A 15070-nucleotide genomic window follows, 5' to 3' on the forward strand; every position below is an offset into this window, starting at 1 on the left:
TGATGGAGACGGACATGGGTGGGCTGAGGGGGTTACTTTGAAACTGGGGTCCAAGAGACCTGGCAGGTGAACTGAGACCTGAATAACAAAAGAAACCAATGATACCAAAATCTGAGGGTGAAGCATTCCAGACAGGTGGATAGGTTAGAGGACGGAAGAACAGTCGGTGTGGCTGGAGCTCAGTGAGCTGTTTGTTTCAATTCGATCACCTGCATCACCTATGATTACATACACTCATGTAACTATGACATGTTCTTCACACTTGGAATGAAACACAGACGCCCAGAGACAATACCATACCCATGCTCGTACAAGCATAAAGAGGTCTTGGACTCTCATGTACACAATAATGACACTCATGATCTGGATGTCAAGCACTTGACCTTCGTTCTGGTATATTTCCCAGGACTGATAGATTTGACCAGTTTCTTGCAGTTGAAGACACAGAGAGAGTGCATATGACTAGCAGGGGAAGCAGTGCAGGATAACTATGAGAGGGACTAGACCCAACTGTCTATCCTCATGGGGCCTCTGACCACAAAGGGAATGCCATAAAGCTTTTCCTGATTCTTTGGGACATTTGCACAAGGTCACAAGGTATCTCTGCTGCAGTTGTCTCCTGCCACCAATTATACTCCACATTGAATAATAGTTATTTCAGAATTTGATTTTTTGCTGCTGTCAACCTATAAGCGACTTCTTGGCTGAGACTCTAACTGTTCTCTTTTCAGTACCTAACACAGTGCCGGGCACATAATCAATGCCCAATAAATGATAAATTTCCTTTGACTGGCTTCGGCTTCAATAACCCAATATTCCAATGCTAGGTATAGCAATTTTAGGTATAGCAATAATATAATTCCCTTGGGAGAATCCTCAAGAACTTCCATGCTATCTGCCCAAGGAAAGCCATGCATGGCATACAGTAGATACTCAATGAGGCTTGTTGAATACACATACCCATATCTGAGTGGACAAATCTATGATTAAATTCCAACAAGAACACTGTACTTGGGGCCATTTAATTTACTCAGCGATGAGTTGCTATGATATGCTCTGTATTTACCTAAGTGCCACAGCCACAACGGTGAGTACAACAGCCATGTGTCCTGCTGTTACGGAGCTGCTGGCCTCCTAGGGAAGTAGAACGAAGTCATCACACATGTATGTAATCATGTTATAAGAGCTATGAAGAAATACATGATTTAATTTGGGGCTCACAGAAGGCTATTTTATTGTGTGGGTTTTTTTTGGTGGTTTTTTTTTTTTGGCTAATCCTCATCCGAGGACATTTTCCTGTTGATTTTGAGAGAGAGTGGAAGGGAAGGGGAGAGACAGAGAGAAACAACAATGTGTGAGAGACACATCGATTTGTTGCCTCCCACATGAACCTCAACCAGGGGCCAGGGATCAAGTCTTCAACCAAGATATGTGCTCTTATGTGGAATTGAATCTGAGACCCTTCAGTCCGCAGGCCAACGCTCTATCCACCAAGCCAAACTGGCTAGGACCAGAAGGCTTTTTTGAAGGGAACCTGAAAGATCCAGTCAACTTCATTCCCAATGTAGCCCAGGGTCAATGCCAGCACCTAATCATGGGATTCTCTTTAGGAGCCAGGACTGAAAGCAGGGACCAAGTGATCAAGAAATATGACAACTGATGGTGGTCAATGTTGCCTCCTGGTGACTGGAATGGTTACTGAGCGGATTTGTGGGTCGTCCTCTTTGGCCATCGTTAAAAGTGGACTAGAGCTTTTTATATGTGTCCTGCTTGTGTGTGGTCTTGTTTAAAGACAGGAAGATGCACTCAGCAACCTAACACTGTCTTCCGCAGACATTCTTTAACATACAAGGATTATTTTTTTAACTGAACACTTTCAATGTCACAGCCCAGCAGTTTCCTGGGTTATACCAGGGAAAACTAAAATTTATTTAATAAACTGAAAATCAATGTGCGGCCCCTTTTCTCCCATCATTCAGGAAGAACCACTACGTAAAACTTCACTTACACTTTCCAAAAAGCTCTGGGCTGAGGACAAGCATGGAAAAATTCAAGCCCGAAGGAGAAATTTCCAGAAATTTAGAAGCAAGTGAAAACAGGGGGTTATAACAGTTCAGGCCTCGCTGCCAGGAACAAAGTATATACGATATTATTTATGACTGAGAGCTGTTCTGAGAGGCAGCATCTGGTTTCAGTGAGGCCAGCAGCTGGACCAGCACCGCAGCCCAGGGAGATCAACCAATTTGCCAAGGTGACACAGTCAGCGACTCTTTCCAGATTAGACCACTGGGGCCCCCGGCTCCCTAATGCCAAGAGCAAGTCACATGACCAGCAGAGAGTTTTAACACCTTTCATGGACTCCGAGTGCATTTTTCGGTTTTCATTTTCTATTTGGGTTTATATTTCCAGAATCCCAGAGGATCCTTCTTCCTCACTTTTCTCCAGTGGGCAGATCAGACAGCCACTGGGTTGCCAGTGAAGATCTCGATCCCCCGGGCCCTCCACTGGGATCACTCATCTGGGAGGAGCCAGCCCTACCATGTTCCGCTCCCATTGGGAGGGTGAAGACAGCGATCCAAGGCCAGTTCAGAGCCCAGGGCTGGGCACTCCACTTGGTCATTCCAGAGGGGCCCCCCGAGGCCCAGGAGAAGCTGGGAAGACGGCAAGTCTGCCAGGAGAACAGTGCTGTCAGCTCTCACTTCTCCGAGCCTGTTTCTCAGTGTTACTTTTCACTCAGCCCTGGCTATAGGGTCCCTTCATTTCCTGGCATGTGACCTCCACACCCACTGGGAAAAGGAGGCCTAACTTTTGACGCATGTTTTCTCCACATCCCAGGAAGGCAATGTTGTTTACTACACACTCATTTGGAACACTTGTTTAATAAGAAATTTCAGCATTAATATAATACCAAATCAAATGATCCCCCACCAATCTCTCTCTCTGTATATGTCTGTGCACACACATACACTTTTAATTATTTCTAATGCTATTAATAAAATTATTAAATTAGGCCAATTTTAAGGAAAGAAAGAGAAGGAAGGGTAGTGAAGGGAGAAGATTATAACCATTCTTTCCAGTGACTAAACATCTAGCTGGTGGAGAACAATCTAATAAGATCAGAACAGAGAGCTGAGGGAATAAGCCAGTTAGCTGTGTGAGTGGACCCGGCACATTCTAAAATGGCCAAAAGACTATCAGGAAGGAAACAGGACTATGTAGTCCTTAGATTCTGCAATGGCAGTAAGGCACAGCATCCAGAGAAACATGCGAGCTCTGGGAGAGCATGGCTGCACCCAGAAGATATGCCCTTTAATAAGGAGAAAAACATGTCCACGCTGAGTGGCCACAAACTACCTTCACTTTAGATCTGAATAAACAATACCTCTAAGAAACACATGGCAATGTCAATATAATAGGATCTGGGACATTTTTATTTAAAACTTATTGCAGATGTCAAAACACAATATGAATATAGAATATTTCACTTTATGTTCCTTTATATCATGATTTTCTTTAATTGAAACCAAAATGGGTCCTGACCATAAAAAAAAAAAAAAAAAAGTAATGCCATTTCGAGCATAAGGACTTCTGTTTTGGTTTAATAGGAATTGTACTAGAGGCCCGGTACACAAAATTCATGCACTGGGCGGGGGGGGGGGGGGGTGGTCTCTCAGCCCAGTCTGCCCCTTCTCACAGTCCAGGAGCCCTCAGGGAATGTCCTACTGACGGCTTAGCCGCAGTCTGGCCTCCCTCTGTGGGAGGCGACCAGACTGATCAGGGGAAGGCGCCACCCCCATCACCCTGCTGCTGCTACCACTGCCAATCACCACAGCCACCAAGGTGTTTTCATCAACACGGACTCCAGTCCCTTCACCACGAAAAAATGACAACTTTCTTTGGGCATTTTCAAGATGTGTCTTTCATAGGATATGATATTTCTTTCTTTCTTTTTTTTTTTTTATCCTCACCTGAGGATATTTTTCCATTGATTTTTAGAGAGCGTGGAAGAGAGAGGGAAAGACAGAGAGAAACATCAATGTGAGAGGGACACTTTGATTGGTTGCCTCCTGCATGAGCCCTGACCTGGGCCCTGGCCAGGGAGGAGCCTGAAACCTAGGTGCATGTCCTTGATCAGAATTGAATCCCGAACCTGCGGTCAGCAGGCCGAGGCCCTATCCACTGAGCCAAACTGGCTAAGGCAGGATATGACATTTCTTAGCCCCTCCAGCAGCAGACCTTCGTTTTTTCCTCCAGGAGTGAGGTGGAAAAACCCTAGCTCACCTTCTTGGATTCTTATTACCCAAGTTACCAAGAACACTGCGAGTGGTGTACCGGGAGCATAGCCAATGAGCAGTCAGAAAAGGTGTTTCCTCTGCAGCTCACATGCAGAGCCGGGACTGCTGGCGTGCCACAGTGTATCCACTCTGGGCCTGCTCCAGCTGCGCAGTGGTGGCTGGGGCACACCCCCCTCTATGTGTCCGCTCTGGGCCTGTGCCATCCATGGCTTGCCTCACCGCGCACACAGTCCCCTTCCACCCATCTGCGTGCGCAGCCTTTTCCTGAGCCGGTCGTGACTGTTATGGCGTCTTGGCTAATTTGCATATTCTCTCTCTCTCTCTCTCTCTCTCTCTCTTTCTCTCTCTCTATATATGTGTATATATATATATATATATATATATATATATATATTCCCCTTTGACTTATTATCCCAAGGGACAGCTATGCTAATTTAAATATCATAGTCATCAATTCAGCATGTGAGTGCCTACTCTGAGCTGCATACGGATTTAGGTCCAAAGACTACAGTTATGAACAACACAGATGCCTTCCTACCCACCTGTAGCTTCTAATCAAGCAGTGCAGTCTTATTTCAAATTCTAGTTACTGTTTTGATAAAGCTCAGTTCAGGTTTTAGAAAGGAAAGCTCCATGTAAGGAACATTCTTAAGCTATTGCTGTCTTTCCAAAATGTATTTTCTTAGCCCTCCAATTAGACCACTGATATGAAACCCACATTTAGTGTCACTCTTAGAGGAAAGAGCTATGGCCTGATAAAGTGAATTGAGAAGGTGAATTTCTAAGTAATAAACTTCTAATGAGTTAACCAGTAGGTCTGGCTGCTCCATGCCACCCTAAGTGCTCTAACAAAAGCCAGGGCAGACCGCCTGAAAAAGATGCCTTCAAATATTAAACTTCATGCTTCTTCCGCCAGAAACGCTAAACTGACACCCTTAGCCAGCACCAGTAACTAAGTACACATTGTGACAATCAAGTGCAAACAATCAGGTCTCAAAGTTTGCCCCAAACACATGTCCATAAAGTCCCGTGTGCCGATAGGGAGCCATGGACCACAGGGTCCACCACGCAGATGGCCCGGGCAGACATCACCCAGGCCACACCTCAGCTTTGACTCAAGCTCCCATCCTTTGCTGGTGATGCTAGGGATTCTCAAAACCACATCAGCACATCTGTTTCTCTCTCCTTGGGAAAAATTAAAGGGGAGCCATTTTATTTTTGAGGTTCTTCCACTTCTCTTCTTTCTTTCTCTCACCTATCCCTGGCCCCCACCCCATGATCCACCCCTGGACTGTCCTGTCTCTTTTCCCTTCACTGTTTCTCCCATACTTCCCCTACAGGGGAGACACTGTTCTAGCTCTTTAAATACATTACCTCATTTCACAACCCTATGAAGAGACTCTGCAATCATCTGTTGCAGAAGGGGACCCTGAAGTTCAAGGTCACACAGCTGGGAAGCAGCAAAACCAGAATTCCAATAGCCCATCTGACTCCAGAGTCCTCACCCACTGCTCGGCCTCTTTAAGGGATTTTTGGCTTAGGTGTTTATGATAAAGGTGAACTGTTTGTTTGTTTTTTTGTTTTTGTTTTTTTTTAGGCAGTAAGTAGAATAGCTGCAACATGTAAGAATTTAATCTTAATCTTTGGTACGCTTGAGAGAAATCTAATAAACTCTCACTGTAGTAAAATGCTTTGAAGGTGGTGAGTAATGGGGCAATTTATTAAGGTTTTATGTCTTGACTGCACTAACTTCAAGCCTTTTGCCTCTCTCAGCTGGGAGCACATTGACAAAAACAAGGTTATAATGACTCAAATGAATAAACAAAAAGTAAATAACAACAAAGATCTACCTGGTCACAGCCATTCTCTGGATCTACTCCAAAAATAAGCCAAAGAAAGTCATCGTTTCTATTAACACATTATTGTCATTCATGTCACAGGTCAGGAAGAGCTTTCAGTGGGCACAGCTCATGGATTTAAACTAAATAACTCGATGGGGAGAAGGCTCAAGTACCAGCTCCGAGAAGATCAACACACCCACTGAACTAATTTATAAGCTGTGATAAAGCTGAAGAAATGGAAGGAGTGTTACTGGCCTCCTTTACCCAAGTTTTTACAGCTCAATTCTGTCTTCACCGGTTGCGAAGGCTGGGCCACCCACTAAACCTGCTCCAGCTAAGTAAACAGCTACAGTCGAGAGAAGTGCAAACTTCTTGGCTCACTGTTTTTATATCCACCCAGTGTTAGCTCCAGCCCGAGTTCCAGCAGGTCACAGACGAAATCCAACAGAATGGAACCGGGATCTTAATTAGGTATGACTGCCAGATGCATGAAATCATGAAGCCGGTCCCCAACCTGTGTCCACCGTCACACCTCTCCTCTGAGCAACCACCCAGGGCACATGGGCCAACGCTGCTGAGATGACACAAACATAGCAACGCTGATCCCATGGAAAAGGGAAAGGCAGTGGCTCAGAAAGCAGTTCCCCCAGTGAATTGGCGGTAGTTAAGGACAGAAGAGTGCTTGCGGAAGAGAGAGAAGGAAAAACATGATAACAGCTGTAAACAGTAGCTGTCTGCAGGAAAGAGACACTGGCCTCTGCCAAGATAAACCACGCGGAGAAGAAAACTATTCTCACCAGGAAGGCAAAGCTGCCTTCTGGATGGGCAATCCTTTTCCCTTAGAGCAGTGGTTCTCAACCTTCCTAAGGCCGCGACCCTTTAATACAGTTCCTCATGTTGTGGTGACCCCCAACCATAAAATTATTTTCATTGCTGCTTCATAACTGTAATTTTGCTACTGTTAATGAATCGTAATACAAATATCTGTGTTTTCTGATGGTCTTAAGCAACCCTGCTAGCGGTTGTGACCCACAGATTTGAGAACCGCTGCTGTAGAGCCTAAGACCATAGGAAAACACAGATATTTACATTACGATTCATTAACAGTAGCAAAATTACAGTTATGAAGAAGTAATGAAAATAATTTTATGGTTGGGGGTCACCACAACATGAGGAACTGTATTAAAGGGTCGCGGCATTAGAAAGGTTGAGAACCACTGCCTTAGTGTCACCTTTGGTTTTCTGCAAGGGACCAGGTTCAAGGTTTCTATGGAACTCTGATGAGCTCAGGCGGTGGGGAGGGCTGGGGGGGGGGCGGGGGTGTACAGTAGCAGCTAACATGTGATTAGCAAACATGCATTAAGTGCCTACCTATGTGAGAGACTGCATGTTGGTTAAGTCTGCATCATGCTTGATGACCCTGTGGCCTAAGCACTCTTCCCAACTCTTCAGTCTGTGCTCTTGATAAAAGGGAACTGCCTTCTCAAGGCCTCCTTTCATGAGACTGTCTAAGATTTAGCTGTCCTCATCCCCTGTCCCCATCAGTCTTCCTCCTCTGAGATGTCAAAAACTCCCAGTGACAGGGAGTCTCTCATTGGTCCTTAAAGGCCCAATTTGCCTTCGGGTGATGGAGACTAAACAAAGGAAACCTTCTATAGCTCTATGATCAAATGGAACTGGGATCATATGACTGAATGGGACCACCATTGACCCTCCGATAATCTTTTGTCTCCAGCCATCCCTCTCATTCTGTAATGACTGTGAACATTCACCAATGTCCTCACCAAGACAGAGTTCCAGGGCCAGACTTGAGCATTGCCTCAGTAGAGATCCCAGTCCAGTCTCTGCCTTAGCCCCTGCCTCAGTTACCCTGTGCCCCAAGTTTCCACCAATAGTTCTCAAATTCAGCACCTCGTCCACTGGCTACCTCACTTATGTTGGTCTCACAATTTGCCCATGTCTCTGAATAGTTTCCTTCTTTGTGCGCCTCGACCCATTTATGTCCATCATCACATAGAACTGGTTGTTTGCATAAATCCAGATACAACTTGCTTTTGAGGACCATAAATTCTATCAGGAGGGAAGAGAGACCTGATTATTAGAGAAGCAAAACTGGAGATCCCACCAAGAAGTCTAGTGTGAATTTATCTTCTCAATGTGGAACCTCGATGTGGGCCTGCCCATCCAAAGCCATGCCCTTGCTCCTGGGGGATCTGCAGAATAAATCTGGTCTGGGGACCTGCACCAGGAGCCACTTGTAAGTAGCCAAATTCCTGCCTACAGAATCCAAAACATAGGTCAGAGGCATCCACTGACTTGAGCAAATCTTTTACTATAATTAGCCACTCGTCTTCAAGAGCTTGCCAATTTTGACAGAAAAATAACATTCCGAGCAAAGTAGGTCTTATTTTATTTTGATTTTCCTGTAAGTAATAAAATCATTTTTTCAAGGACCGACAGGATAGTAAAATATTTTATATTGGCCTCATTAATGTTTTCAGCCAACTCATGCTTAATCGTTAGAAAAAGGGAGGAGGGGAAAGGAGGAAGGTAACATCCATAAGCTAAAGTCACAGATAATCCTCAAACCTTTTTAGTAGAGTTTTAACCTCCTGCTGCTAAGCCTTTTATCAGAGCTGCTAAGAAATAACCAATGTGACATATTTAAGCTTCATCTCATCTGTTTCCTCTCCCCTGGACTGCTAATGAGCTGTGAAGCGGCCAAAGATAGCTGGCCTCCACATGGAGAGAGAAGCCCAGAGGCGGGACCATTTACAAAGGCATTTACGCAAGAAGTTGTGTGCTTCTAATTCCAGTCCTGGGAAGTATGATTTAGAAGGCTAAATGGGCATTTTTCTCCCAAATAACTGCCCCTCCACAGTTTTTAAAGCTCACCAAAGAGGTACATTCATGGGGGTTAAAGCTTCTGGTCTCTAGAGATCATTTGCTTATTAAAATTTGGCTACATTAGTCTAGTGAGATGCAGAAATGTGGAGGAACGTGGTAATGACACACACCTGTCAATGGCAGAGCCCCACGTGGCTTACTGCAGGCTATTGTTTTCATCACAGACCCCAACTAAGGATCTCTCTCATTCAACCTTCTTTCTCCGATTATTAAAAAAAAAAAAAAAATCTCACAGAGGAAAGAGTTCAGGACACCAAAGTAAGAATTTCAGGGTGTTAAAAAATGTTCGGAGGGCGATATCACCCCCAACTGAGAGGTCAGTCAGCACTGGTAGAATGAGAAAGTGTCAGAGCGTTTAGGTCACGTCAAAATATGTTATGAAGTGTCAACTTGTGCCACTACCTTAAGAATCTATGAAGCTAGTTTTTAATGGACAACTTGCTAGTCAAGGATTTAGATACAGAATTAGTTTGTTGTAGAGAAAATGTAGAAATATTGATATATTGATAGATCATTCATATATATATGCATACAAATGTACATCTGTATATGAACATATACATCACATGTATATACATATGTATTCATGAAACCAATAGGTCTTTCTATACATGCTAGGCACCCATCTATGTACTGGGCACAGGCCACATAAGCTTACAGCTGACAGTTTCAAGAAGGCCGGGATTGGTTGGGAAAGATGAGGAGTGGGAAGTCATATCATGTAGAACTCTCTATGGCATATGAGCCCACCTCTCTCCTCAGCTACCCTACATCCTACACTCCTCCCCACCCCCTGCCTGTGCTGACTGATTCTCCAAATCTGGAGCTGAGGGTCCTTATGACTTTGATTAAATGTAGCTTTTAATCCTAGCTCTAGAAATCATCTCCATGTCTCTCCCCTCCTCTCTTACATTCTTTCTCCCCTCAGAGACCTAGCCTCTCCCCTCCCAGCCCCACTATACTCAGCAACACCCAAGGTAGCAGAAGACAACAGCCCAGGCCTGACAAGTGGTCACACCACCTGGACCTCTGCAGGCTAAACATAACATCTTGACCTAATTATGTTTCAGCTCCTGAGCCCTAAGGTGGAATGACCCCTGGCCACTTTCCTGTGAGACCAGATAGAGGGATGCTGGAGCAGACCTCAGAGCTGTCCTCAAGACCTGAAGAAATGATTTATTGCCCTTACTCACCTCCAACCAATCAGCTCTCAGCAAGAGTCTGAACCTCTAACCCACGGTGTCCTGTGACTTTGCCCTAATCTGTAACCCCGCCTCTGGGTTGGCCAGTTCAATATCAAACTATTTTTCTTGCTCTACTGCATTTCTTTGAGCCAGGCAGACAGGTCAAATATTGGGGTCCCAGTAACAAGCCCATTTCTGTGCCTTTTAGCATGTTGATTCCCCCACCATTCTCTGCATCAAGAACCTCTGTACTTATCGTACTCCCCTCCCCCAACTGCTCCCATCACCACCCTTGTGCAGCCTTGCCCAGAATCACAGGGAGCTACTCACCATGTCCCTGTCCCTATAGCATCAGCACAAACCTGCAGCAGGGCCACCACTCTGGAGTGCTGGAATGACCTACTCTATGGCCAGACATTGAGACTGGCTGTGCGTGCGAAGGCAATGTGTTCAAATTCTCATAGAAGTATGATTGTCCAGCCGCCTACGAGCAGCTAGCACACAGGCAAGGTCTGAAAAGTCTGCAGATTGAGTTTTGATTGGCGGCCTGAGAGCTTGGGTGGCCAGTGGGAGAAGGAGTGCTTAGGTTGGTAGAGGGGTACAAGTAGGCATACACAACCTGCATCTGACATTTTCCCAGGACACCCCTTTAATAAATGACTAAGTACCAAAGCTGTGAAAGTCTGAACGAGCCCAGCGTGGCAGGCATGAACCAGCGTGCAAGTCTGACGCACAGCAAAGAACATAGGAACCCAGGTTTGAAAAAGCCACTGTCCTGTCACATATAAACATATACCCCAAATCAGAACAGAAACAAAAGCAGATGCACTATTCATTCTGCAGGTAAGAAGGAAATTCAGATGAATTCTAGAGAACGTAGAGTTCAATCATTCATTCATCCCACAAATACTTACAAAATGCTTTGCACGTGCAGGACCATGTTCCAGGCACAGAAGGTAATGCAGAGAAACACAGAGGAAGCAAATGAAACAAAACCGCCCAACCCTTGCCTCCACAGAGCTCATGTACTCATGGCTGTGGGTTAGGCAACAAGTGAGTAATCTATCCCAGGCGACGCTAAGCAGCATGGAGAAAGATCCCCAATGACCTGCTGGAGAGACTGTCTGGACTGCAGCAAGGGTGTTGCCCTTTTTAGATGGGCTGTCGGGTAAGCCCACGCTCCCCAGGAAGCGTGTGAATAAGGATCTGAAAGAGATGCAGACCCCCGGGCGGGCTCTGGAGGGAGGGCACTCTGGGTGAGGACAAGAGCCAGGGCAAAAGGCTAGGTGCTTGCCTGACACATCTGGGAATGAGCCAAGATGACAGTAAGTGAGGACAGGCTGTTCTGTTACATGTGTCTCTCAGAACAGCAATTAGCTCAGAGGCTATTGGTAAATAGCAGGGTAATGTGGGTATCACACGGAAACAAGGTTTTTCTTAGGCAGAAGGAGCCAGAAGAGCAGGAGTAGAAACCCAGCCGCAGCAGAAAGGAGACAGCCCTCAGGTCGGCTGCTACACAGGCTGCAGTGATTTTGGCTCCAAGTAAGAGAATTAAAAATGCGCAGCTGCACCCGAGCTGAGTCCCCAGAAATGTGCCCCCGTCCCGGCTCTTTCAAGTGCCCTGCAGTTCTAAAGTTGTATAAGGCAGGTGAGGTCTGCTCTAGTCTCAATGTTCTCATAAGCCCTGCATTTTTAGAGTACATATTGCAGAACACAAAGTTTTACAGGACACATACGTAGTGTTATAGCAAGAACCTCTGGCCAACGGAGTCAGGGATTACAGGGGACCAGATCACCAAGGGCCTTATAGGCCACTGAGCAAGGGGAGGGTACTGGAGGGCTCAGAGCAGAGGATGCGATGATGCAACGTGCAGAAATGCACTGGTGTAGGGTGGATGGAGAGAGGGTGGGCAGGTGCAGAAGAGACAGACCAGCTGGGGCCTTTACAGTAATGCAGGTGAGAGAGGATGCGGCTTGGACCAGGAAGGTCGCAGAGAAAATGATGGGAACTGGTTAGGATTTTCACATGAATAGGCTTTGGGAAATGAGAGAAAGAGAGGAGTGAAGATGACCCCAGTACTTTTTAGTCTAAGCAACTAAAGGATGGAGGTGTCACCATCTGAGATGGGGATGACTGAAGGGTGACTCAGTTCAGGGTGATGAGTTCCCTTTTGGGAGGGTCAATTTTGAGGGACTACAGAGCCTCGGCTGGGGATTTCAACTGAGAAGCTGAACAGACAGGTCCAGACCCTAGGAGAGATTAATTAGGAAGTTTTCAGTGTATAAAATACTATTTAAAGCCACAACAGCAAATGTATTAAAATTCCCACCAAATATTGATTTTCTAGCAACCCCACCAGGAGCTAGAACACAGGTTACAAAGCCTGTGGACTTCATGTTTAATTCTTAGCACACGAGTTTGGGTTCCTGGAATGGGAGGAGGGGGTGCCTTTGGTGGCAAAGGGGTACAGAAAAAAGGGGCCTGAGGCCTGGTTCCTGGGTCATTCGAACAGTTAGAGGTTGGGGTGATGAGTGAAAACAGCACGAGAACTTACAAGGAAGACCTGTGAGGTGTGAGGAAAAATCAGGTACGCGTGGCATCCTGGAGACCAAATAAAGAAGGGCGGGTGATCCAACAGACCATGAAGGTGAAGGTTGAGGTTGTGCTACTGAATTTAGCAGCCGGGATCATCCCAGTGACCAAGCCCAGTTTCCAACTGCCATCCCACCACAATCAATGGAGTACAGACAACTCTCCCAAGGGGTTTTGCTGAAAAAAAAAGATTTTAAAAATAGGGCAATGGCTAAAGAAAGACATAGAGTCAACAGCCGAATGTTTAGTTTTTATCACACTGGGAGATTACAGCATTTTTTTGGAATTATGGGAATGATCCAGTGGAGAAAGAAAACAGATAATACAAGAGAGAAGGAGAAACATTGCTGGGGTAACATCTTGAATAAAGGCCAGAGGGAAAGCAAGTGTCAAGGAGAGGTGTGTCTTACAAGTGCCTTGTCAACAGGAGGAAGGTACAGCTGTGGCCACTGTTCTGCAAGATGAGCAGGTGTGGTGGGAGCTGGAGATTCTCCTAATGGCCTCTGGGTTGGTTTTGTTTTGTTCAGCAGTAATATTGGAAGAAAGGCTACCTGCACAGAGGCAGGATGTAGGAAGTGAGTGTGAGAGGCTTAGGAAAGAAGATGTGCAATAGTTAAGTAGGAGGGTAGGAAAGTGAACCAACCAGGGAGCGACGGGCTCATTGCCAGTCATGACTAAGGGCTCAGTGAGGTGGTGGCTGTGAATTTACAGTGAAACCCGTCAGCATGTGTGTTCTCTCCAGGTACAGGCATGGTGTAGGCAGAGACGTGGATTTCATCTCGGTTGGGATTTTGCCAGGTTAAAGTATGATGAAGCAAGAGAAGCACAAAAGATTATGATAATGAACTGCTATGGCTTGAATGGTGTATTCCCCACAAATTCACATGTTAAAATCCTGACGCCCAAAGGTGATGGTATTAGTAGGTGGGGCCTTTGTGAGGTGACTAGGTCTTAAGGCTGGCACCCTCATGAAAGGGATTAGTGCCCTTATAAAAGTGACTCCACAGAGCTCCCTGGCCCCTTCCACAGGTGAGGACACAAGGAGAAGTCTGCGACCCAGAAGAGCACTGTCACCCGACCATGACCTCAAACTTCCAGCCTCCAGAACTGTGAGCAATACATTTCTGCTGCGTATAAGCCACCCAGCCGGTGGTATTTTGTTATAGTGGGAACCATGGAATATGGTGTGTGATAAAGATGTTTGGTTTTTGTCAGCTGAGAATGGAGAGTTAACCTGCACAGGCTTTAAGCAATTGTCATCCAGCAAATGAGAAATACGGATATACTTTTCATCACATAGTGTTATCTGTTCCCCTTTCTTTATCAACGTTTCTTTTCCCCTTTCTAGTGGGTGAAACCACAGTCATGTCAAACACAAACTTCCCCTTGGGAGATGAGTGAGATGTGTAATATCTTCAATAACACTGAGAGAGACCATCTTTTGAGGCTCAATGTTTATAATGAAGAGATCACCACCCTTGCTCTCAAATGAGGCTCCAGGAGCCCGTGGGGGCTGGCAGGCCATGGGAGCGAACATGACCACGTGGTTGTGAAACCATCTGCAAGTCATTTCATGCACATGCCTCCTCTAGGCTTCCCTACTTCTCTCATTCTATCCCTAGTTAGTGAACTTCCTGGAGAGATTCTCAACAACTTCCTTCTAATTTTTTTCTCTCTAGACCTTCCTCCACCAGTGAGCACAGGATCACCTCTCTCAGTGCCATCACCACACAGGGACCTTAGCGATGGGACAGGCTGAACCGACCTGCAATTCTGACTGCTGGCAGCCATGACAAGTGGATTTGAAAGGAAGTTCCAGAAAGTGGATGCTAACTCAAGGTCAAATGAGGGCCTGGCATTCCTTGAATCTACCATTCTTCTGTGGCAGCTTGTTTTGGCAGCTTGCATATACCATTCTTTGGGGCTTTAAAATAGCATTTCCCCTCTGGGCTGCTTCTTCTCTGTCTGGCCCTTCTCTCCTGGCAGATCCATTCTAGGTCCTTCCTCCTACACCCCACACCTTGACGGCTATGGCTGAATCTCCAGGCTCCCTTCTGGCTGGCTTCCTATGGGTTTGAACAATGGAGATCAGAAAGTTGAAAGAGAGGTCAGGGATGACTTCCTCCCAATCCCTATGGTCAGGCAGAGCCCAAGTCCTCCATCATGGCTCCTGCTCTCCCAGAACTAGAGAAGCACCATTTCCTCCCACTGCTGCCCCAAATCTAGGGCTGGTGACGGCCTCCCATGGCC

General features: G+C 45.9%; 1 protein-coding gene across 7 annotated transcripts in view; it reads right to left on the reverse strand.

The window, feature by feature from the left end:
• GHR (growth hormone receptor) overlaps window positions 1–15070 on the reverse strand; it is a 209665-nt gene that overhangs the window by 141067 nt on the left and 53528 nt on the right. Inside the window, exon 1 of one of the 7 annotated variants that reach the window (XM_080681982.1) lies at window positions 11142–11423. The exons of 5 other annotated variants lie outside the window; for them this stretch is intronic. The gene's annotated coding sequence lies outside the window, so the exon portion shown is untranslated. Of the gene's footprint in view, window positions 1–11141; window positions 11424–15070 lie in introns of those variants that run through there. One more of the 7 variants, XM_080681985.1, reaches the window with a different exon arrangement.

The sequence above is a fragment of the Plecotus auritus genome (assembly GCF_963455305.1).
Source record: "Plecotus auritus genome assembly, chromosome: 7".
NCBI classification, from domain to species: domain Eukaryota; kingdom Metazoa; phylum Chordata; class Mammalia; order Chiroptera; family Vespertilionidae; genus Plecotus; species Plecotus auritus.